The sequence below is a fragment of the Amblyomma mixtum genome, chromosome 1 (genome assembly GCF_055824585.1).
Source record: "Amblyomma mixtum isolate Tamu chromosome 1, ASM5582458v1, whole genome shotgun sequence".
Lineage (NCBI taxonomy): Eukaryota > Metazoa > Arthropoda > Arachnida > Ixodida > Ixodidae > Amblyomma > Amblyomma mixtum.
In genome coordinates this window covers 216,147,422-216,171,087 of record NC_143012.1, presented here as the reverse complement: position 1 = coordinate 216,171,087, position 23,666 = coordinate 216,147,422, and the positions used below count along the sequence as shown (strand labels likewise).

At 48.3% G+C, this 23,666-nt stretch overlaps 1 protein-coding gene across 2 annotated transcripts in view; it reads left to right on the top strand.

The window, feature by feature from the left end:
- The window catches only part of LOC149370809 (protein croquemort-like), a 95,053-nt gene that overhangs the window by 5,482 nt on the left and 65,905 nt on the right, over positions 1–23,666 (top strand). The gene's annotated exons all lie outside the window — the stretch shown is intronic.

The following is a 23,666-nucleotide window of genomic DNA, read 5'->3' as shown; positions in this document are numbered from 1 at the left end:
TGCTCGACAGCCAGTAGTTTTGCAGGCTGGCGGTCACAGCAGTCCGCCGCTTGCACCATCGGGCGATAGCGGACAGCGGCACATGCGACTTCGGACGGCGCATGTGCGGAGGCTGCCTGTAATGGCCCGACCATTATGGACAGCAGGTGCGCGGCAATCAAAGCGTCGCAATAAAAAAAAAGCGTGGAAGATAAGAAGGAGAAAGACGAAGGGGAGAGCCGAGTTGCAAGCCGGCCTTCGTGCGACTGGTCACTGACCGTCTGCGTGAAGGAGTTCGATTCGACGTTCGGTTATATCGCCGGATCGGCTGGTAATTAAACGGGGAAAGGTGTGACGAAACTTTGGGGGGGGGGGGGGGGCAGGTGCACGTGCTGACTTTGCTGTTGCCAGCCGAAGCTGATATGCTTTGCGAAAGCGAGTGACTATTATGCGCAGGGTTATGCGGTGTACCCGAGGTGAAAGGATGCGAAGGTCTGGTCAGAATGCAAAGTATTTTGTCGCGTGTGCTGCAGTTGTGATTTTCTCTTAGTTCTCTCACGTGTTCTTGTATTACCGGCATCACATATCGCAACTGAATGGGAATAATAATAATTAAAGTAACTATAACGCTAGAGAATGTACATCTTGGAAGTAATGACATAAAATTACTGTTCTTCAAATCGAGAAGTAAGCGGGGCTACCATTTAACTTCATGGAGTAGATGAAAGGGCTCACAGACACTAGTCGTCCGATTGATGATGTTCCTTCCTATCAGTGCTTGTAAGTGAACAGCTTGACTGGCTTTATCGAAGAGCAGATGCTCTAACGCTACTTACAGCACGTTGTAGTCGGGCAGCCTTCCCATGCTACAGAGGTGCTCTATTAAAAAGCTCGCAGAGAAACTTCGACGTGCGCATCCCTAAACCACTTCTACCGCCCATACCGAGCATCTTGGATCGACCCGTTTACATAACTCCGGAGGTTCATAAAGGGATTCCGGAAGCGATTCAGCTCTACGAAGGACGAAGGGAACCAATGGTGAGCTGAAACCTGCAGCTACACCCGCTAAGCCTTAGAATTATGAGGTGTAGCTGCGGGCTGAGCTCACCATCGCTTTTGGGTCATTTATTGTGGCTCGGTGACACACAAACTGATAATACGAGGGAGGACTGGATGATGTGAAGCTTCTCCTCCTTACCAAAAACGTTTCTGTGATAGAATAGGAAAACTTCTGCTTTGAAATAAAACCTTTCGATTGCCCTCTTTCTGAATTGGAGGAGCGCACCAATTTTCGATTTGCTCTTCACCCGTGGACTTGTGCTACCGCGAAGGATTCTTTAGTCTATCCACGGCGTCGTAGAGGAATGAGGTACATCCCGAACTACCCCCTCCGCGGTGGCTCAGTGGTTACGGCGCTCGGCTGCTGACCCGAAAGACGCGGGTTCGATCCCGGCCGCGGCGGCCGAATTTCGATGGAGGCGAAACGCAAGAGGCCCGTGTACTGTGCGATGTCAGCGCACGTTAAAGAACCCCAGGAGGTCTAAATTTCCGGAGCCCTCCACTACTGCGTCCCTCATAGCCTGAGTCGCTTTGGGACGTTAAACCTCAACAAACAAACATCCCGAACTTTCATATCAGTGTAGCATTTTCAAATTCTATCTAATGAAAAGAAGTCACAAACCTTGCAGGAAACAAAGCTTGTCGCGCACATTCGACGCGAAGGCTTCAGCTCTCAGACACACGTGGTAAGAGTTTGGAAGGCATCCAAAAAGGGACAAAAAAAAAGTCCCGCTTTCATGTCACAGCCGTCGCTGACTTATGGGTGACGTAAACGTTGTAGTCGTACACCGTTGTGCCGGCGCCTGACGCAACCGCTGTACTCGTGAGGTCACTTATTTGGAGAGAAGGATTCCGTCATCCGCACAACGGGGCCACGTGCACTCTTTTTCCGCCGCAGTAAGCTCCATATGTTGCCTAGCTAGCTCTGCGAGTTCACCCTACTCCGTGCTAGAGTCGGAAAAAATTTCAGACTACCGCGATGTCCCTTTCCCCAGCAAAGCCGAGATGAAGCGGATTATACAGGGTGTTTCACCTAATACAGCACACAATTAAAAAAAAAAAGGCTTTTTAGTTTGGTTTAGTTGGTCTATTGGGGTTTAACGTCCCAAAGCAACTCAGGCTATGAGTGACGACGTAGTGAAGGGTTCCGGAAATTTCGACCACCTGGGGTTCTTTAACGCGCACTGACATCGGACAGCACACGGGCCTCTAGAATTTAGCCTCCATCGAAATTCGGCCGCCGCGGCCGGGATCGAACCCGCGTCTTTCGGGCCAGCAGCCGAGCGCCATAACCACTGAGCCACCGTGGCGGGGCCATAAAAACAGCCTTTTTGAGTAAGAAGAACGCCTTTTTTCGGCATAGCGTTGTCAGTGGCGAAGTACATCAGAAATGGAAGCAAGAAGTGTGAACCAGTAGGCTGGTTAACTAATACTGAATTGATACCTTCTAAACTGTTACTGTTAATTAGTCTCCTCAATTATTGACAGGCGTGCAGCGCACCGTAAGTAATATCCATATCAGCTTTTAGAATTTCGAAACTGTGGCTATCCTTGTGGCCCAACAAATTTTGGCTATTTTCTGCGAGTTACGACCCCTGGAGAGGTTGCTTTGCCCGCAAGCTTCTAGAAAGCGCGCGTATTTTGGCGCGATGTAGCCAAAATTTGTTGTGCCGCAGCGCCGGAGGTAACCGCATTTTCGAAATTCTATGAACTAATATGGATATTACTTACAGTGAGCTAAACACCTGACAACTATTGTGGAGCCAAATGTAATAGTTAAAAAGTTGACTACTGAATATTAGTTCACCAGCCTGCTAGTTAGCATATCCTAGCTGTATTCCGACGTACTACACGGCTGGCATTGCTATGCCGAAAAAAGCGCTCTTCTAAGTCAACAAGCCTATTTTAACAATTGTGTAAAGTGTTGTTAGGTGAAACACCCTGTACGCGTAAAGTGGACAGCTTGATAGGTTCAACGGAACCAAATGCGTCGTGAACGGGAATTTCTTTTTTTTTTTTTTTGCTCGCGGTGAGTCATTTCTTTCTTTTTGCTCTTCACCCAGAACGCGCTTCACTTTCGCTTGTCAAGAACAGCTGTATAAGTTTACTTTACTCTCTCCTTTACTGCTCAGCGCTTCACATTCAGTTCTTGTATTTCGTGTAGTCTTCCTGCATTTTATCGCCCGCGCCAGCGCTGAACCGTCCCTCCGGAATCGTTTTACGTTCTCAATACGTCGTTTGCCACGACGTCAGTTGTGATTTAGTTTAGATAAAACTAAAGGTATGTTAATAGAGGCGTAGCTCTTGCAGAATTGCTTCCCATTAGCTTTTGCTTTAGCCTGCGTCTTCCACATAAAAATAAAAAAAACAATAACATAAAAGCAGAGTACGTTCTGTTGCGCCACGAACACGCTTAAAAAATCCCCGCCGACATCACATATACCTTAAAACAAAGAACAAAGCGCGTACAAACTGTCCACGTGTATTATGCATCGAGGAAGCTGAATGCGAGAACGCGCCCAAGGTTGGAATATTTGAGCGGGAAAGTCCCTCTGAACTAGCAACCATGCTTTTTGCAGAAGGCACCGCCGCTGGGTCTGCTGTCGTGGTGCAGAACAGGGGACGTGCGCGGGTTCTCTTTGGTTTGGTTTTATGGGGTTTAACGTCCCAAAGCGACTAAGGCTATGAGAGACGCCGTAGTGAACGGCTCCGGAAATTTCGACCACCTGGGGTTCTTTAGCGTGCGCTGACATCGCACAGTACACGGGCCTCTAGAATTTCTCCTCCATCGAAATTCGGCCGCCGCGGCCGGGATCGAACCCGCGTCTTTCGGGTCAGCAGCCGAGCACCATAACCACTTAGCCACCGCGGCGGCGGTTCTCTTTGGAGCGACACGAGAGCCGGAGACGTGGTCGGGAGGTTTCAAGTGAGGGCTGACGCGACCCGCCTTGTCAGCGGCGGCGGGACTCGGTTTAGCAGATGATGACAAATGTCTGCGGGCTGTCGAGGCAGAGGAAATGGTCAGATCCGCTCCGGAGCACCCTTTTCGGCTGGGAAAATTTTCGGGGCCGGCCCGCTCGAATCTGGCACGCGGGCTTTAAGCGGCTTAGTCAGAAGTGTCGGGTTTGTGGAGTTCGGGAGAGCTGTATTTGCGAGATGGGTGAGGAAACTGGGAGGCTTTGACATGCTTCCGGTATTAGAATTTGCGGAGGATTCAGGAAACGAGGACTTAATCGAGAAATATGGGGTCAGTTGGCAGAAATCGACGCCTCTCCGCAAAGGTACTTAATGTAGAAAACCAAGCCTGTTGCGACCGAACGGGGATCGAAGGCAGCAGTTTGAAATTTGAGGCGCTTTCCCGTCGCGGCAAGGTGCGAAATATTTAAGGAGCACCAAACGAAAGCTTTCTGTCAAGATACCGAGCTTGATGTTCAAGAAAGACATGATAACAACCGTAAGATTGAACATTTGTCATAGCGCCATGTATAATATGCTGAAATTTTAGGGCATACACTGCAAACAAAAAATTGCTGAGGCTTAACTCTTCCAACCCTAATTACACAAAGCGAGAGCTATGGTTACTGGTTGTCAGTAAAGTCCCTACGAAATCGGCTCGTCGCTGATCCACACTGGGCTAACCGAATGGTGTGGTTGGTATACCGTTTATCTGACGGTGGCTCCACTTCCACGTGTAATGTGGTTGACATTACCGCGGGTACAGCCACAGCCCTCTTCTGTCGCCGTTCCTGTTCTTAGTGTCGTTTTGCGAGCCGTTCGGTCCGCTCTTCTTCGGACTCGGACGCTAGTTTGGCGCGATCAGCATCCCGCTTCTTCTCTAATTACTCCCACACGAGTAACTTTCTACGAAAGTGCACGCCGTCTGGCAACGGCGGCGAGCACGCGGCCAACTGTGTCAGTGAGGCACGCAGCGGCGGCTGAACTACCGCGGCGAAGTCACGCGGTTAGTGGCGCGCTGAAGAGCACGGCGCAGCTGCGGAGCGGCTCAAGGTCGTTGCCGCGCGGTCGGCGAAAATCGAGGAGACATGCCGTAGTAAAGCTCTCTCTTTAAACGGAGTCATGCAGGAGTAAGCTGTCCTTTAGTGCACTCCCTTTTATAAAATAGATTACGCTAGAGGAGAGCTTACTTCTTATGAACACCGTTTTGTTGACAGTGTATTCGTATTCGAGGTGTACATCAGTGAATGGTCGATCTGCCACACTAGCTGTTCTGATTCATACCAAGTTTGAAAACAGGAGGAGGCACTGATTAGTAATAACTGGAATTCCTCAACCGCAGACAGTGGAAAACAATATAGAATACAAAAACGACTACACATGTTCTGCCGGTTCTTTCCGGTTCCGTCTTAGCGAGCAACTTATCCGTTAGCGCCCAAATTGCGACATAGCACAGTCGATGCGTTCCGAGAACCCGCTATCGGCAGTGAGGACCCAAGCTCTTCTGAGAAGCGTGGTAAAGGAAAAGGGAAAAAAGATGCATATGTAAAGCACTCAGCCACTTCACACATCCGTGCTGTGCAAGGTTCGATCCCAATCCGATAGCTTCGACAATTGCCCGGTAGCTGATAGCGAGATTTCGGCGTTCGCTCAAGTTCCGACGTTATCAACGACGGCAGCAAGGGAAAGCGGGTCCTCTTTTGAAGGAGGACGTTGGGGCGCCCAAAGTCGTCCTCTCATCTTCCGATCGGAGTCGAAGCCATGGTTTTGCTTGCCCAGCATCTTGAAGAGAGTCGTCGAGACGCAGCTGCGTCGCATGCGGGCGTTATCGGCCAACAGCCTGCCCGAGCTGGTGACTGCGTATCGATCCGGCTCAAAGGGTGGAGGTGAAGGGTCGCCGCCTAGCAGCTGGTCATACGGGGCTACAAGACGCCTAACCGTTGGCTGAGCCGAAGTCACGACCACTGTTTTCTTGGACGCAGTCCGCATTGAAGCTTTGTGCACGAAGCAGAAATTTACTCACGTGATGAACGAAGTGGTTTAAAAAACATGGTAGACCCTGTACTCGCCGCAGTGGTTCCTCAGGGGCTATGTATCTCGGCTACTGAGCCCCAATGAAAGGTCGCAGATCGATGAAACACTAAGCGGGGCAAGTTGGTGCATAGCTTCCACAATTCAAAAGCAAAAAAGACAGCACACAGAAAGGAGAACGACGGGACATGCGCATGTCCCGTCCTCGTCCTTTATGTGTGCTGTCTTTGTCGCGCTTGAATTGTGGAAGGTCACAGGATCGAATCCTGGTCATGGCGGTTCCATTTCGTGTGGAGGAAAAAAGAAGCTCGTGTCCTCTGAGATGTCGGTCTATCTTATAGAATCGCAGGTTGAACAGCGCTCCTCATAGCCCACGTGTGGCTTCAGTGCGTTAAACCCAACGTACCCAACCATACCATACCATATACCATGCTGTACTGTACCGTACCATACCGTGCAATACCATGGTAGGCCTTGTGCACTGGAAGATCAGAGAGCAATGGGGTAGCCTTGTGTTGATTACTTTGGTACCCCACTGGATAGGTTGACGAAACCCAGGTTCCGATCATTGTAGTGCATTTACAAATTAAGAAAAAAGAGACGACAGGAGTGATGCGAGACCGATATCCTACCAGGCTGGCTTTCTTTCTTTCTTTCTTTCTTTCTTTCTTTCTTTCTTTCTTTCTTTCTTTCTTTCTTTCTTTCTTTCTTTCTTTCTTTCTTTCTTTCTTTCTTTCTTTCTTTCTTTCTTTCTTTTTTCTTTCTTTCTTTCTTTCTTTCTTTCTTTCTTTCTTTCTTTCTTTCTCTCTTCCTTCCTTTCTTTCTTTCTTTCTTTCTTTCTTTCTTTCTCTCCTTCTTTCTTTCTTTCTTTCTTTCTTTCTTTCTTTCTTTCTTCCTTTCTTTCTTTCTTTCTTTCTTTCTTTCTTTCTGTCTAGTCCTCAGCGCTTCAACACGTGCTTATGCTGCGGCAACGCTGACATGCTTGCCAAACCTGCACAGTTTGGTTTCCACAGTGTACGTTTCGCCAGGCGCTGTCTGTCTTGGCATACTCGGAATATTGCCTGTAGCGGACATTTTGCTTTGCCGCTGTAAACTTAGAAACAACAGAGGAAAGCTCCTGTACGCAGTAGAATGCAAAGAAGTCTACGCTATGCTATAAACATCTAATTACTCCGAGTGGCTTACGCATGCACGCACGCGTATTAGTGACATATCTGATGCGCACATGTTAACCTTCAGCCAATAATTGTGCGACGGTCGATCATATGTACTTACCTGTTTGTGCAGCATGGGCCCAAAGACCTTGGGCTGTCTGTAGTTTCCAACCTGCCGCCGTCCACACGGCCTGGCCACCCACTCACTTGACGGCGATGTGCTGGCTATTTGTATTTTCTGATACAATCGGTGTTTACCCGGGCTGTTCGCTCTCAGTCACGATCTCGCATCTGACTGCGCGGTGCGTTTATCTTGTGCTGCAGTGTCTAATATGTCTAATATGTTTGCCTCGTTATTCCCCGTTGCTTTTTCTCATCACCGTGGACAAACTTCTTGACCTTGGAGCGTATCTGATCTTTTCACGGCCATCTAAAGAAGCTTGGGGCATTGAATTTGACGAGCGAGCTCCTGGGCGTGTGTTCGTGTTTGTATACAGAAAAGCTGTAGCTTTTTCAGTGCCTTGTTAGTTTATAGCAGCGTGTGCTAGGGAGAAAATAAACAAATAAAAAACCATTTTGTCACTTCGTTTCGTATGCAGAGTGGGGACTCGTAGCACAAGGTTAAATTCTGCTCTTCTACAGAAGTCGCGGTTCATCTTGTTTTCTTGAATTCACGGAGCATCGACATAGCTCACCAATCTCTCTTGTTTTCTTGTCATTTTTTTTGTGTGTGCCATTTGGCAGTCGACATTCTTACGAGCTAACGACTATGTACTCTCCCTCAAGTCGGTGAAGTCAAGTATCCTTTCGCGTGCAGTGCTTTCAAAGTATTCACTACTGAGTCCGATTCCCCTTTTGTTCGTTATTCACTTAGCTTGAAGAGATGACGTGAACGTAATGGCTCGGTATTATGCTTGTCCAGATGTGCAGCATTAATGCCTGCAGTCGCTTCTGCCGTTCCTGCTCGCAAGATCAAGCTTGTTCGTGGTGGGCTGCAGTAGTTATTCGGGTTCCCCATTTACGCTTATGAGCTGTTGCATTGCATCCAGCGTCCACACAGAGGTTAACTGCCTGCTACGTGTGCTGCGCGGAAGCAAATTGGGAAACACAGCCGCCGGCAGCCATTAACTCGCTGTGCGTTAAGAAGCGAGAAATAACACCGTTTCATTCATTCATTTATTCATCGACCGATCGATAGATCGCACCGCTTTTATGCAATGTCCCATGTTCCCTCAGATATGAAGCACCGAAACCTTGAACTGACAGTCTCATATTCGCTGGGCATATTTAACCATTGTGAACCATCGTTCGTTCATTCATCTTGAATGAATGAATGAATTAATGAATGAATTAATGAATGAATGAATGAATGAATGGTGTTATTTGTCGCTTCTTAACGCAAAGCCAGTTAATGGTTGCCGGCGGCAGTGTCTCCCAATTTGCTTCCGCGCAGTACAAGAAGCAGGCAGTTAACAGCTGTGTGGACGCTGGAAGCAATGCATCTCTGCCTGAGGGGAAAGCGCTGTTCTGTCATAACATCAGTTATGTTTTCGAATCATGTAATAGGAGACGCACGCGTCCTCTAAGCAACGGGAGTTCAGACCGTGCTGACACGTACTTGCTGCAGTGCCGACTTCTTTTTTCCCTTTTTGTTTATTAGTTAATGCGTGCCGCTGTGCGTTGCATTGTTTCCCAGGTACTCACCTGTCGCACTCTGTAGGACCGAATACACCGATTTAAACATAACGGACCTGCAACTGTTTGTAAACTTATGAAGATTTTTTTCTCATTCCACTCAACGTGATTAATAAACGTGTTAGTCACCAGTATTTGTCCGTGGAATGCGCTGTTTTGGGGTTGTTTTTTACAGGCGAAATCCTAGAGGCCCGTGTACTACGCAACGTCAGTGCACGTTAAAGAACCCCAGGTGGTCGAAATTTCCGGAGACCTTCACTACGGCGTCTCTCATAGAATGAGTCGCTTTGGGACGTTAAACCCCACAAACCAAACCAAGTCTCTCTACCACAGATACATTTCATTTTCTCGTTCACCTATCCTTCCAGCCCATCACATCTCGGCTAGGATAGATCAAGCCTACAAAGTAAAACCAATGTTCACTCACACTAACAAATACCGGAATTCACCTCTTGTACTATCCATAGCTCAATGGCATTCATTACCATCTAGCGTTGCCACTATCAACGATTTTCGGTTTGGTTTGGTTTATGGGGGTTTAAGGCCCCAAGGCGACTCCGGCTATGAGGGACGCCGTAGTGGAGGGCTCCGGAAATTTCGACCACCTGGGGTTCTTTAACGTGCACTGACATCGCACAGTACACGGGCCTCGAATTTCTCCTCCAAAGAAATTAAACTCAGCGGCACGCTCACTCAGCAAACTGGTTGACTTTTTGATTGACAGGTTCGATACTGGGGCTATAGGGCAAACGCTGCTTAAGAGTAGTGGTGGTGGTGTTTATTTGAGAAAAAAAAAAAATGTACAAGATTCCGGCCGCTGTACCAGTCTCATTCGTGGCAGGCATCTGAACTGCGGCCAGCAGAAATAAAACAAAAGGCAAAAAGAACACAATACAAATATCGACAGAAAAATAAAAGCAAAGAGATAGGATTGATGATAAGGAGACGTCAGAGTCGTTATAGCTTCCTGTCATAGCCCTATGGCTGTTCTCAGATTGTTACCGATGACAGTCATGTGCTGGAAATTCATGGGTGAAAAACATGAAATTTGCGAGCCTTTGAAATGTCTTAAAATTAAGAAATTACTGCCACTATCGCTCTTAGGTGCAATGAGCGTCGTTTTTGGCACGCTTCTTCAACGATCTGCCTGTCGTCGCGAAAACTGAGTGTGCTGTTTCGGAGTAACAAGTTATACCCGTGCCACATGGCCAGATTTAATGCCATTAAGTGCTTACTGCCTTAAGTTTCAATGGCATTCGTGCGGTGCCACACGCATAAATTTAATGGCATTAACTTTACTGTCATTCGCGACGTACTAAGTTCGCCACAACTCATTCGCCCGTGCAATGCGTACTCTCGTTCCTATTCCACACGCAGAAAAGCATGAGTAACAACTTCCTAACCAGTAGCAAATGGTTAATTCGTAACTTTGTCAGATGAAGCATCTATATACGCCACGTTTCCGATGTGGAGAGTGCCATTTTAACCAGTCTTTTTGACAGGTACTCTCGACTTGTGTGCCGACATGCGACTTTATGGCTACTTTTCCGAATTGCAAAGCAGGAACAGCCGTATTTTATGGAAAATCATTTTTACATTACATTTGAACGACATTCCCGATATATTGTGCTCATTAGCACTGTTTATATTCAGATGAAACTTTTCACTGCCTTGCAAGCGTTATCGTCATCCTCACTTTTGATAATGGCATTAAATGTGGACGTGTAGCACCAACTCCGAAAATAATGGCATTAACAAACTTAAGGCCTTCAGCATTTACTGCCATTTCTTGTGCGTGTGTGGCACGGGTATTACGCACTTTTGTTCTATAATAAATCAAACTACTGTACTAGCCGACATTTAGGCTAGCTTACGGTCATCAACGCTTCTTCGATGACCGAACAGCGTCAAGGCCTTCCTTCTCTCTCTTTACCCGCCTAGTGACGCAACCGCTCCTCACTTCGGACGACGTTAACACAAATTATATAAAGAGCTAACGCAAAAAATAAAAGAGACGTCTGTGCCAGCGCCGGCACGACTTGCTCCGCGAATCATTAAAGTTTTTTTTTTTTTTTTTTCCCCCTGCGGCGTTCCAACCTGCGCCGCGTCGGGGCAGCCAAGGCCGGAGGACGGATCGCGCCGTGCCGCTACACGACGTTCTGGGCATATGTAAACAGGCTCCTCCAGGAATGCTCCGGGCGAAACGAAGTTGCCGCGCTGTGTCCGAGCGGCCTCAATAGCCTTCCAGCGCTACTTACAGAGCAGCACCAAGCAAGCCCCATGCGCAAGTAAATTGCTGCTCTCTTGCCCGTTGCTGTTGTTGTTGGCATCTGGTGGATGGCCCACACCCATTCCATCGGAGGCGAACACCAACAAAGCAACAGCGACAAGAGACCAACCCATTCCACCAGAGGCCAACAAGTGGCGATCCTGGGAAATTTCAAGGCCATCCTTCCTTTTTTTTTTATTCTTCAGTGAAACGCAGTTCTCTTTCACCAGCTGGGCCTAATCGTTTTCGCACTCAACACTTTTTCCCGACAGACAAAAAAAAATTATAACGTTGGCCAAAATGCGCGATTGAAGCTTGCTGTGTGAAAAAAAAGGGTAGTAAAAAAGAAGAGAGGGGGTGGGGGGGGGGGGGGGGGACTAGAGATAAGTCGTATACAGGGAAAGCTTGCAGACAGGCGCTTTATGCCTCGTGCCCTTGATGTCTACGGCGTATGCATACTTAGGATTGTAGAATGTGGCACTGTATGCGCATGCAGATCACGCTTTTGATCAATGATGTTCCTTTTTATTTATTTTTTAACCCGCCTGCTTTCCTTAATCATCAGTTATCATCAGTGTCAAAGCCATCTGCGCTATGCAGATGGCTTTGACACAAGGTAATATTAAGCGTAGGGGAAAGTTGCCTTTTACGCGGTCGTCTCCAGGGAGCATTAATGCCGCCTGCGATACACTTGGCGTGAGTGCTATCCGTCACTGTGGTGTTTAACGGGACGTCTAGAAGCTGTGGCAGCCGCACCCGAGCGCTTCTGATAAATTTTGAGTCGTGGCGTTCCGTAATGCGCGCTGGCATCGCACAGAACGCTGACTTTTTCTCATTTCGCCTCCATCGAAATGTGAACAGCCGAATGCCGTAGCCGGGGGGGGGGGGGGGGGGGGGGGGGGGTCCATTTTAATGGGGTGTCCATTTTAAATGCAACACCCGCATTGCATTACATACTGTCCACCGTGTGGTGCCGGAGTCGGAGGCTGTGGGAATTAACGCACGCTCTACTAGTCCCTTTTCCCAAACTCAAAACAAAAAGGAAGTTCCAGATGTCACGTACTGATACTACCTTAGTGACTATATATGGCGTTCGCACCCGCTGTGCCCGGGTGCGATCTCGGCCGCGGCGATCGCATTCGGAGGGGACGTTGAATGCAAAAAAGGGCCCGCACAGTGGGTGTCAAAAGTCTGTGGACCACGTGTTCCTCAAACGAAGCCGATAGCTCTGCCATTAGCCGGCGGCTGGAGACCACACTTGTGGAGGTAAAATTCAAAATTTTGTTCTTTCATCTCGGACTCGGCCTGTAAATTATGGCCGAATAAAGGTCTTGTACTACTACTAACCTCAAACAGTTAGATATTAATCCTGAGCCATAAACTGTGCCGAGCTTTACACTTTGTTGCTTTGACGAGTAGGAATTCGTTAACCACAGAAGAACCGCGGTGGGACGGCCTGTCTTGAGAGTGTTACTGGTAATGGCTGCGTATCGTGGCGAAAATGTTCTGTCCGATGCTTATCGATTTCGCAGTCACTGGTGCAGACCCTGCGACCTGCGTCCGTCCGTGAACAGCCGCGCGCCTCTTGTAGAATCAATTCTGCGCCTCTCGTGTCCTTTTGAACGCGGAAACCAACCAGGCAGCCTGGCTGTGCGCAAGTTTCGTGGAAGCCGAGTGCCGCAAGCGATATGGCTGGCTCGCTTTCAAACGCTTCCTATCTCTGTCTGCGTCACTTTGGCGATTGTCGACCGGTGTTCCGAAGGCTTCTGCCGAAGGCTTTGGCTTCTGCTGCTGACTCGAGTTGAGTTCGAAGGCACAGCAAACACACACATATACCGGGTGTCCCAGCCACATGTAACCAAACTTAAAAAAAAGGCGAAGTGTACTAGTCCAGTGCAACCAACTCAGGGTTGTTCATAGTCGCGTGGCCTAGTCTTGAGTATTTTTTTCGCTCTTCGAAGTTAAGTAATTAGTTAAGTTTAATTAGCTAACTTTTTAATTATTGACATCAGGAAGAAAGTGTCAATGTAAAAGCTTTAGATCACCTCGAAAAACCGCTAGTATTGCTGTTTCCGTCAAGTTACGATATACGTAGCTTCATTTATTGGCCTTGAAAGAAAGTTGTCACGTGATCAGCTGCTCGCTCACATCTCTGTCCCAATGTGCACCCAAAGTCGCATCGAGGAGGGGACTTCAGAAAAAACGGATTTTATTCTTTAATAAGGCGCGTCTTGGGACGTTGAGGTGGCACAGTTGTCATGTGGAAGCTTTTTCTTATTGTGCGGGTTATGGTTAAAGGCCGGTAAAAAAACTACTTTACGTAAATATTACTTTGCTGCAAATGTCTCAGTAAGCTGTTTCTCAAAGCGAACTACAACTTTTCCATTGACACTTTGTTCCTCAAGTCAAGAATTAAAAAGTTAGTTAATTAAGCTTAACTAATTAGTCAGCATTGAAGAACGAAAAAAATACTGCAGACTAGGTCACGCGACTCTAAACAACCCTCATTTGGTTTCAGACGGCTAGGACACCCTGTGTTTTTTAAAAGCTTGGTTACATTTAGCTGGGACACCTGGTATATAGGTCTTGAGAAAAAACAGCGCTTGCAGACAAAGGACCAGAACAAGAAGGACACACAACTGCGCTGACTAACAACTTTTATTTCGGAAGGGGGCCGAACCGCGCCTTTTATACAGAACTGGAGGGAATGATGCGCACGCGCACAGATCAGCAAAGTGGGAGCATGGAAAGAGCCAACACATAGACCAACTATTCTTATCGTCACTGATAACGAACAACGCAGCCAAAACAAGCGAGAAAAGAAAAAAGAGATAGAAAGAACGGGGGAAACAAAGGCAGGGAGCGTAAAGAAACAATTCCAAAAAGTTCTAAAAAGATCCCGAAGAAGCCAACAACCTATATGGTATATAGGATCAGTTATAACAGAGATATTCGCAGCGGACACGAATTTCGGCGTTTCGGATTGTTCAGGAGCGACACCTGTCAGTAATTCTCGTTCATTATAGATGCGCAAGTTCTACTTTGCTGCATTCAGTCTTCGTTGCGATTTGATCTGTGGCATTTCCAAGGAAGGCCTGCTTTCGAATAATGTTTTTGCTCGATAGTGCCCGCATGTGTAAGGTCAGACACCATGTCCTATTAGGCCGCCGCGGTGGTTCAGTGGTAATGGCGCTCGGATGCTTACCCGAAATACGTGGCCTCGGTCCCGGTCACGGCTATCGCATTTCGAAGGAGGCGAAATGCTTAGAGGCTCGTATTGCTGTGCGATATCAGTGCACGTTGAAGAACCCCAGGTGGTAAAAATTTCCAGAGCCCTTCACTACGGCGTCCCTCATGGGTCGCGTTTGGACGTTAAACAACAATAAAACAAACCAAACCAAAACCTGCAAGGCCTATGAGGCTGTCCGTAAAGATTAAGGGCTGCAAATTAACCTCGATTGCATGGTTTCTTTTTTTTTTTTCGTGGTCGGAAACCTCGGAACTAGACTGCTTTTGCATTTCGCCGCCTTCGAAATACGACCGCCGGTCGGGGACCGTGACATGGTTATTTGTCATGGCCATGATAAATGAGCTGCGGAATGCCGTAGACAACGAGCATTGTGAAGAAATAAGGCGTGTGAAAGAATCTGTGTTGAGGACAGCTGAAAGATCTGCCACCGCAAGTATGGTGTGAGCATTTTACATGACTAGCTACCTTTGCGTTACTCAAGCGATAGTTATCCCAACACTCTCTCTCTTAAAAATCCCGTGAAAGACGGCGTAAATCTGTGTTTCCATATAATGTTCCATGTAATGTTCAGTTTCTGTCACCGCACGCAATTAGTCCTTGGGCCCTCCCAATAAACAAACAACGGTTAAAGGACCGTCGGAATAACACGAACGTCAAAAAAAAAAGAAAGCATGGATATCTTGACACTGCTAGCAAGATGTGCTTTTTCCTCTCCGAGAAGAGCATGGCGGTAGGCACTAGCCGAAATAAGATCATACGAACTAGCTGTTAACAGCTATACAAACAAACAAACAAACAAACAAACAAACAAACAAACAAACAAACACTACATCGGTGAAGGAAATGCTTTACACCAGCACGCTGTTTCGTACCAGCATGCACACGCTTAGCGAGCGGCGGATCCGTCGACGGACCGGGCAGCGTGTTTATTTTTCAGCGCAAGCCCAGCCAGGCCACTGCTCATTGGCTCGCTGAACTGTGCACGTCACTTCCGCTCCGATTAGTACGCAAGCATTAAAAGTAAATGGCTGTTCTAAAGAACTATCTACGGAAACGTTTCATATGCATGTAAAATATACTGAATCTTTGAGAAACTAGATTTGAACGTTTAGTTTGGTCACGTGACTAGACTGCAATCACGTGACATGACGTCACTTTTGTCAACAGTCAAAATGGCCGCTTTAAAGGTCGTCGCGGCTGGTCGCGGTGTCTTCGGGCAGTTGTAAGCAAGTGATTCCAAGACCAGTGCAAGCCGCCTAGTTGGATCCAGGATACTTGCCCCTGAATGGTTAAAGTGCGCCGATTCCAAGGTGCTATGTAAGCCGCGCGGTTGGATGCTAGATATGCGTATTGCATTGGTTTTCAAACCGACGTAAGACCTGTGCGGTGGCGATGTCACGAAGCGTTTGCGGCCGTGTTGCAAGCGTTTCTAATTCCTGTGAGGATCACCACGGACAGCGACGATCAACAGCTGCTCACCTTAGAGAAAGGAGGCTGCTCATGGTGAATTTCCTATGCGTGCATAAGCTACACAGCACAGTGACAGTGTCCGAGAAGTGAAAGTGGTTGCGGTCGGAGCTAGTGCTTCTCCGCCGAGGCAGAGAAATACGCACGTGCGAAGGCTCACTACGCACGCAGTGTTTTCCGAATGCTGAAATGAACTTGGCGTTGTGCAGCTAATCGTACTGGTTACAGTGATCGCGACCGAAGCGAGCGTTGTTATACGCATCTCTTTTGCAATGACTGTCAGCAGGGAGGAAGCCTGTTTACATATTACAGTGACAACTACTGTGCACTGCTAGGGAAACGCTCGTCCCATCCTGTCTCTTCTCTCCTGATCGTCCTTTTTGCGCCTTCCCTTCGCCAGTATTTTTTTTTTCTATCAAAAATGCAAAACCACTGCTGTGTGCTATTTTGAATCGCTCACTAATAATTTAAAATATATAACCTTGCTATTTGAAAAATGTGATTTTGTAATTATGACGGTTGTTAGCAGCTTGTACTGCAGCCTGGCTTGTTCCACTCAGTGTGTTTGGCCCGATAGAGGATTCGTGTGCACAGTGTGCAAGTTAGCCTGAATGCAACTACTGTGCGCATGTATTTATTTATTTGGAACACTGCCAGCCTCTGGCTAAAACTTTAGCAGAGGGGCATTACATGTATCATAGTAAAGGATAGCATTTCTAAAAGCGGCTGTGCAAACGACATATTTATACGCCGTGATATTGCTTGAAATAGAGGAAAGTTCTCGATGACCACATTATGCATAATAGAGCATTTTATTGGTTTGCCCAAGTGAACGAGTCAGTAGGAGCTTGATGAGTTCGCAATGTACTAATAAGGGAATAATTACTCACTAGTATCCAAGCGCAGCCATGCAGCTGCAAAGAAAAGCTTTGTAGCTCTTTTTGTAGCCGTATGGCCGTGCTTGGGTGGATGCCAATGAGTAATGACTACCTTATTAGAAATCATTTCAACTTTGAGGGAGTCGCCTAAAATATTTGACTAACACCGCTCCCATTTCGAGCTCAACCCATCATATGCTAGCCATACAGTTCGCGCACTTGGTAGGGCAACTGCCCCGGTGAGGCAGTATTCCCGGGTTCGAACCCTAGACTAGGGTAACTTTTCCTCTAACTACAAAGTTTCTGTGGAACCTGAGTAGCTTTCTTTTGTAGCCGTATGGCTACGGTTGGGTGGGTGATAATGAACAATTACTTCCTTATTGCAAACGTTCTCCACACTGGGGGATCCCTCAAAAATATTGAACTTACATTGTCATTAACTGCATGGATTTCTACAGTGACCAGTTCGAAGGACAATAGGTTAGTAAGCGTAGCCTTGCGAGATGGAAGACCATTCTAGCCTTTCGTGACAAAAACAAAATTGAATCTTGAAATGCAATGGCATAAGCTAAGGGAGGGACAGTGCTTGTGCAGCTAGTGCAGAAGGAACCATGAGCAGAAAAAGATTAGTTGGTTATGTGACAGTAAAGAGCAAAAAAAACCCCGCAGTTTCTGCATGAGACAAAGAAATTAGAAGATTCATCTTTAGTGCTGTGACGCTGGAGCTTCTACAATAGTCTGAGAGAATAAAACAAGCAGCTCAGTTCTGAATTCATCCCAGGATCTGAGAAAAATTAGATTTGTGCCATGTGGCATAACAATATTCTGCTGATGCTGCACAGGAGATTTGAATGCAAGCAACATGGAAGACGGTGACACTAAGGACATGCTATGGTGTAAATATCCTGGGCTGTGGGTAGTTGTATAAGTGTTGTGTCCCCTTATTGCTTTTGTGTGTGTGCGCCCCCGCGTCCTCCTCCTAACGACAGTTCGCATCCTCCTCCTAACGACCACTCAATCCTCCTCCTAACGACCACTCGCATCCTCCTCCTAACGACCGCTTGCCCCTCGTCGCACGCTGTCGCCGGATGCCCCCCCACGGTGCGCCCCCGCACCCTCCTCCTGTTCTGGGAAGCCACTCCCTGCCGTGGACGCTTCTCCACTCCCTCCTTTCTTCGGGCGGCCAGTTCGGCTCCTGCCTCGGTCGACGCTGGTCGCACCCTCATCGGCTTTAAATAAACGAAGTCTTAAAGTACCGTGTGCGTCTTTCGCTGCATTCAACACAGCGACCGGACACGACAGTGGCGACGAGAAAGTGGATTCGACCCGCGCTACGCAACGCTATTGACAAGCCATGGCTACGCGAGGGTTTCCCAATCAGATACCAGAATTCAACGGCTCATCGTGGTCATCGTGGGTTGGACGCCTTCAGTTCTACTTTGAAGCTAACAACATCACAGACCCAGCCTTGAAGAGGGCCAACCTGCTGACGCTGTGCGGGGAGCAGACCTACGATACTGTCTGCGCCCTTATTCAGCCAAGCACACCAGCGGCAGTGTCTTACGACGACATCGTAAAAGCGCTGCAAAAGCACTACGACCCAAGGCCATCCGAGGTCTACAGCCGGGCTCGCTTCCAACGACGAGATCAACTGGGAGGAGAAACTGTGAGCGCCTACGTAGCCGCGCTCAAGAAGCTCGCTGCCGACTGCAATTTTGGAACGCTGTCGACAACAGCTACCGGGCAGGAGGGAGACGCAGCTTCTTCTGCTAACACCACCATGCTTCCCTTGGACGTGATGTTACGCGACAGATTTGTGTGCGGACTGAGTGACGAGTCACTGCAGCAGCGCCTGTTCGCTGAGAAGGACCTCACATTCAGCAAAGCTTACGACATCGCCGTTCGAGCGGAGAGCGCCGGTCACCAGCAGAGAGGGATTCGCCGGAACACCGAGCCGGTACACCAGACAAGCAACCAGGTGCGCAAGCCTTCTGTTGTTGTAAAATCGGTCAAAAAGGCACAACGCTGCTGGCGGTGTGACGACCAACACAACCCCCAGGGATGTCGATTCCAGTCAGCCACGTGTAATTTTTGCCACAAGCGAGGGCATATCGAAAGAGCATGCATTACGAAACGGAGACTTGCCAAGATAAAGTCACCTTCCCAGCCTAATCACAGCGTCAACGCCTCAGAGAATACGCCGCTATCTGATCTCCATGGAGCAACATCAGCAACACCATCTGTGTTGTACGACCTGAACACCATGAATCTCGGCACGCGACCGAAGATTTTTACAGAAGTAAGCGTACATCACCAGCTGATTAAGTTCGAGGTGGACTCCGGCGCAGCCTGTACTCTGATCAGTGAGGACACGTTCCGAACTTCATGGCCATCTGACGCACCCGCCCTGCAACAAGACGACACGCACCTGCGAACGTGGTCAGGACAGAATCTGCCACTATTGGGCTCTGCCAACGTGCAGGTTAACTACAACGGCCAGACCCATACGCTACCTCTGCTTGTTGTGAAGGGCACAGGATCAAGCCTTCTAGGGAGAAATTGGTTTTCTCCACTAGGCGTGATGAAATGGAGTAAACATCAAAACGCCGATGCGCTAAGCCGTCTGCCACTAGACGCAACTGTTGACGAACCATTTCCACCAGGAGACGTTCTGATGTTCGAAGCACTGCCAGAACCTCCGCTTACAGCAGGCACAGTTGCAGCATCTACGCAGAAGTGCGCAGCTCTCCGGCTAGTTTACACAGCTGTTCAACAAGGCAACGTGCATAAACTCAAAGGGGACAACTTCGACGCTTACCGCAGGCGAGCTACAGAGTTGAGCACCCATCGCGGCTGCATCATATTTGGGTCCCGAGTTGTGATGCCGAGAGAACTACGCGCACAAGCTATGTCTCTCATCCACGCCGGACATCGGGGCATCGTTGCAATGAAAAAGTGTGCCAGAAGCTACATGTGGTGGCCTGGCATTGACAACGACATCGAAACAGTGGTGCGAGAATGCAAGCCTTGCCAGAGCAGCCGGAGCGCCCCGCCGAAAGCTCCTGTCCCAGAATGGGAAAAGCCAGACACACCATGGCACACACTGCACATTGATTTTGCAGGACCAATTGAGGGCTGCACTTTCCTTGTGGTCGTAGATGCCTACACAAAGTGGCTTGAGATAAGGCAAATAGGACAGACGACTTCGGCAGCAGTCATTGACAACCTCCGATCACTATTTGCAACGTTCGGCCTGCCGCGCAAGGTAGTGTCGGACAACGGAACACCGTTTGTGTCTGCGGAGATCCTCAAGTTTTATCGCGACAACGGGATCTCATCAGTTACATCGGCCCCCTACCACCCAGCGACAAACGGACAAGCCGAGCGCTACGTAGCCGAGCTAAAACGCGCCCTTGAAAGAGATCAGACAGGCTCGCTGCAGCGCCGCCTTGCGCGCTTTCTCTTCAAGCAGCACACGACGGTTCAGAGCACAACAGGCGAGACCCCCTCGAAAATGATGTTCGAGCGTGAAATGCGAACCCAGCTCACAGCCATCCTCCCCGAGCCAAAGGCAGAGACGTTCCGGGAAGAAAAAGCAATTCCGCGCTGCGGCACGCTTAATGAGGGGCAGCGCGTCCTCGCCCGACAGTTTCTGAAAAAGCCACGCTGGGAGGAAGCTACAATTGTCAGACGCATAGGCCTGCGCTCTTGGCTCGTCAACATACATGGCACAGTAGCACGCCGACATCTCAACCAGCTGCGTAGATTTACGACGCCGTCTGAGAGCTGTCCGCCAGCGGAGAGAACACGTGCACCATCTTCCCACATAGCCTGGCACCTCTTCCCGGAAGAAGAGACTTCGCCCAGGACAGACCTAGGAGACACAGCGAACAACAGCCAGCCTACAAGTGTTTCTCCCCCGAGCGCACAAAGCCAGCGCGCCTCCACGCGTGAGCGCCGACCCCCTGCACGATACCAGGCAACTTTCTAAGGGGGAAGGAAGTGTTGTGTCCCCTTATTGCTTTTGTGTGTGTGCGCCCCCGCGTCCTCCTCCTAACGACAGTTCGCATCCTCCTCCTAACGACCACTCAATCCTCCTCCTAACGACCACTCGCATCCTCCTCCTAACGACCGCTTGCCCCTCGTCGCACGCTGTCGCCGGATGCCCCCCCACGGTGCGCCCCCGCACCCTCCTCCTGTTCTGGGAAGCCACTCCCTGCCGTGGACGCTTCTCCACTCCCTCCTTTCTTCGGGCGGCCAGTTCGGCTCCTGCCTCGGTCGACGCTGGTCGCACCCTCATCGGCTTTAAATAAACGAAGTCTTAAAGTACCGTGTGCGTCTTTCGCTGCATTCAACACAGCGACCGGACACGACAATAAGGAAGGATTGTTAGGTGAGACCATGTGACATTTTCAGCGAGTTCGAGTATCCACTGAGATATGTGACATTTACTACGTCATTTCCGTTCCTCAAAAACCAATTTTTTTTTTCAGTATGCAGTGAATATGTCTTTCTCAGTAAGGCCTTATAAGTAGGCAAGATGTAGTTATCCTGAAAGTAAAAAACGTTGGTGCATTCTTAATAACATTAGCAAACAGGCTAGTCGAGATCATCCGAAATATTGTTTTGAGAATTGAAATACTGTTATTGATTGCAGAGGGCAGACTCCATTGTTGTCAATGAAGGCATGTTAGGAAACACTGAAAGGAAGGTCATATTGTATTTAATAAAACCTCGGGCCCAAGGGCAATGCCTTGGGGACGCCCGAGATTGCAGGAAAAAAGCAGGACGCGTAAGAATTAGTATGGGAATTCTGTCGACGGCTGGCTGTTAAAGCTTGGAATCAGTTTAGAGCAATTGGATCCAAGTTATAGCATGAGAAAATACACCTTATTTATATAAATGAGGGATTTTATCACACGCTCTTTCAAAGCCCAGAAAAAAAGCGTTAAGGGGGATGTTGCCGTTCAGGGAGAATGAGAGCAAGTTGGCTATCGCAGGAACGCTTTCTAAAGCCTTGCCAATTTGGATGAAACAACTTAATCGGCCAAAACATTATAGCACCACAAGAGTATAAAATATGTTTACAATTGGGTGCACATGCCAACGGCACAAATAGGGTCATAGGTGCTGAATGATGACTGGCAAGACACATACAGGGGCCAAGCTATGATGAGACATGCAGAAGATATATGTACACACTGTGTCCTGTCCTGCTGTTGCATTCTCCAGGTTTCACAGGGCTTAAGTGTGCTGTCGGGTGAACTGCTGGAAAGACAGCATGTCGACGAGCTACTAAGGGCGAGAATGACAGAACAAGAATTTCTACTGGGTGCGGCGGTGGTGGTGTTCTTTCCTGTTGTCTTTGTTCCTTGCAGTTTCACTAGCTCCACAGGCCTTGTTCTCCTATCCGCTGTTTCAAAGTGGTGTCAGGTAAAGCCAACTGTTATTCTACAACCACCAAACTGCTGTGCCATACAACATTCTTTTAATCAGCTTTCATAATTTGCAATGGCAAATTTACTTCATAAGTCGTCTAGGCAAATAACACAGCTGAATAACTTGTGTCATCATCAGGACTAAAAATAACTATAATTTTATTTATAAGGTCATGCCTCGTTAATACAGACCCCATTATTATGGATTCAAATTATGGACAGTATTTCTGGGGGTAAAACTTTTTCAATGCACTCACACCTCGATAACATGGAAACTCGCTCATAACACAGTGGACAGAGTGAAAATGAATACAGCCCTTTGTCGCATAATTGTGCAGAGTGCAAAGACTGTTAAGACTTCTTGAATTTGAGTAGATAAGTCAAGCACAGCCTGAATCATATGCTTTTGTTACACACTGTAATTGCCATCATACTGCTTGTCGCACTGTGTGCATAGAGTTTTGTGTTAACCCATGAACTGCCAGGCCCAGCAACTCCTCCTGCTCACACACTTTCTGGATGCCAAAGCACTTCTTTTTCTGGTGTCAAAAGCATTGTCAGTGCTCGGCGACTCACATCATGGCTCAGATTACTCAATGCACAAAATAAATTAAGCTGCTTAACAATAAAGAACAGAGTCGCAAGCTTACATTATAACCTTTCCGCAGCCCACAATGCTATAGCACTTTTTAAACGGAGTGCACCATGTTGTCACAACCTAAACCGAGAACTACTACTCTGGCTCAGCCCACCATCATGCAGAGAAGTTTGTGATGTCGCCAATTCTAAACGCAAATATTTTTGCAGACATAGGTCCACATAGCAGGCAGGAAATAAAAAAAAACGACGCTCCACAAGATACCACTGCACTACACACCGATGTTTTCGCACGTCGTAACCCGAGCATCCGTAATCACACAATGTACTGTATGAAGCAGCAACACGCCGAAGAATGGTGACGCTGTGGTTGTCGCGGAAGAAAACAGTTCGACGGCTGCGCAGCCAAGATCGCGTCACGTCGCACACAGCAGTTTCGAAGCACAGTATCCACAGGAAGCGCGATCAAAATCGGTGATAGATACGTAACAGAAACAACGTCGTATAACAACGCTCGCTTCGGTCGCAATCACTGCAACCAGTACGATTAGCTGCTCAACGCCAAGTTCATTTCAGCATTCGGAAAACACTGCGTGCGTAGTGAGCCTTCGCACGTGCGTATTTCTCTGCCTCGGCGGAGAAGCACTAGCTCCTACCGCAATCACTTTCACTTCTCGTCCACTGTCACTGTGCTGTGTAGCTTATGCACGCACAGGAAATTCACCATGAGCAGCCTCCTTTCTCTAAGGTGAGCAGCTGTTAATCGTCGCTGTCCGTGGTGATCCTCACAGGAATTAGAAACGCTTGCAACACGGCCGCAAACGCTTCGTGACATCGCCACCGCATAGGTCCTACGTCGGTTCGAAAACCAATGCAATACGCATATCTTGCATC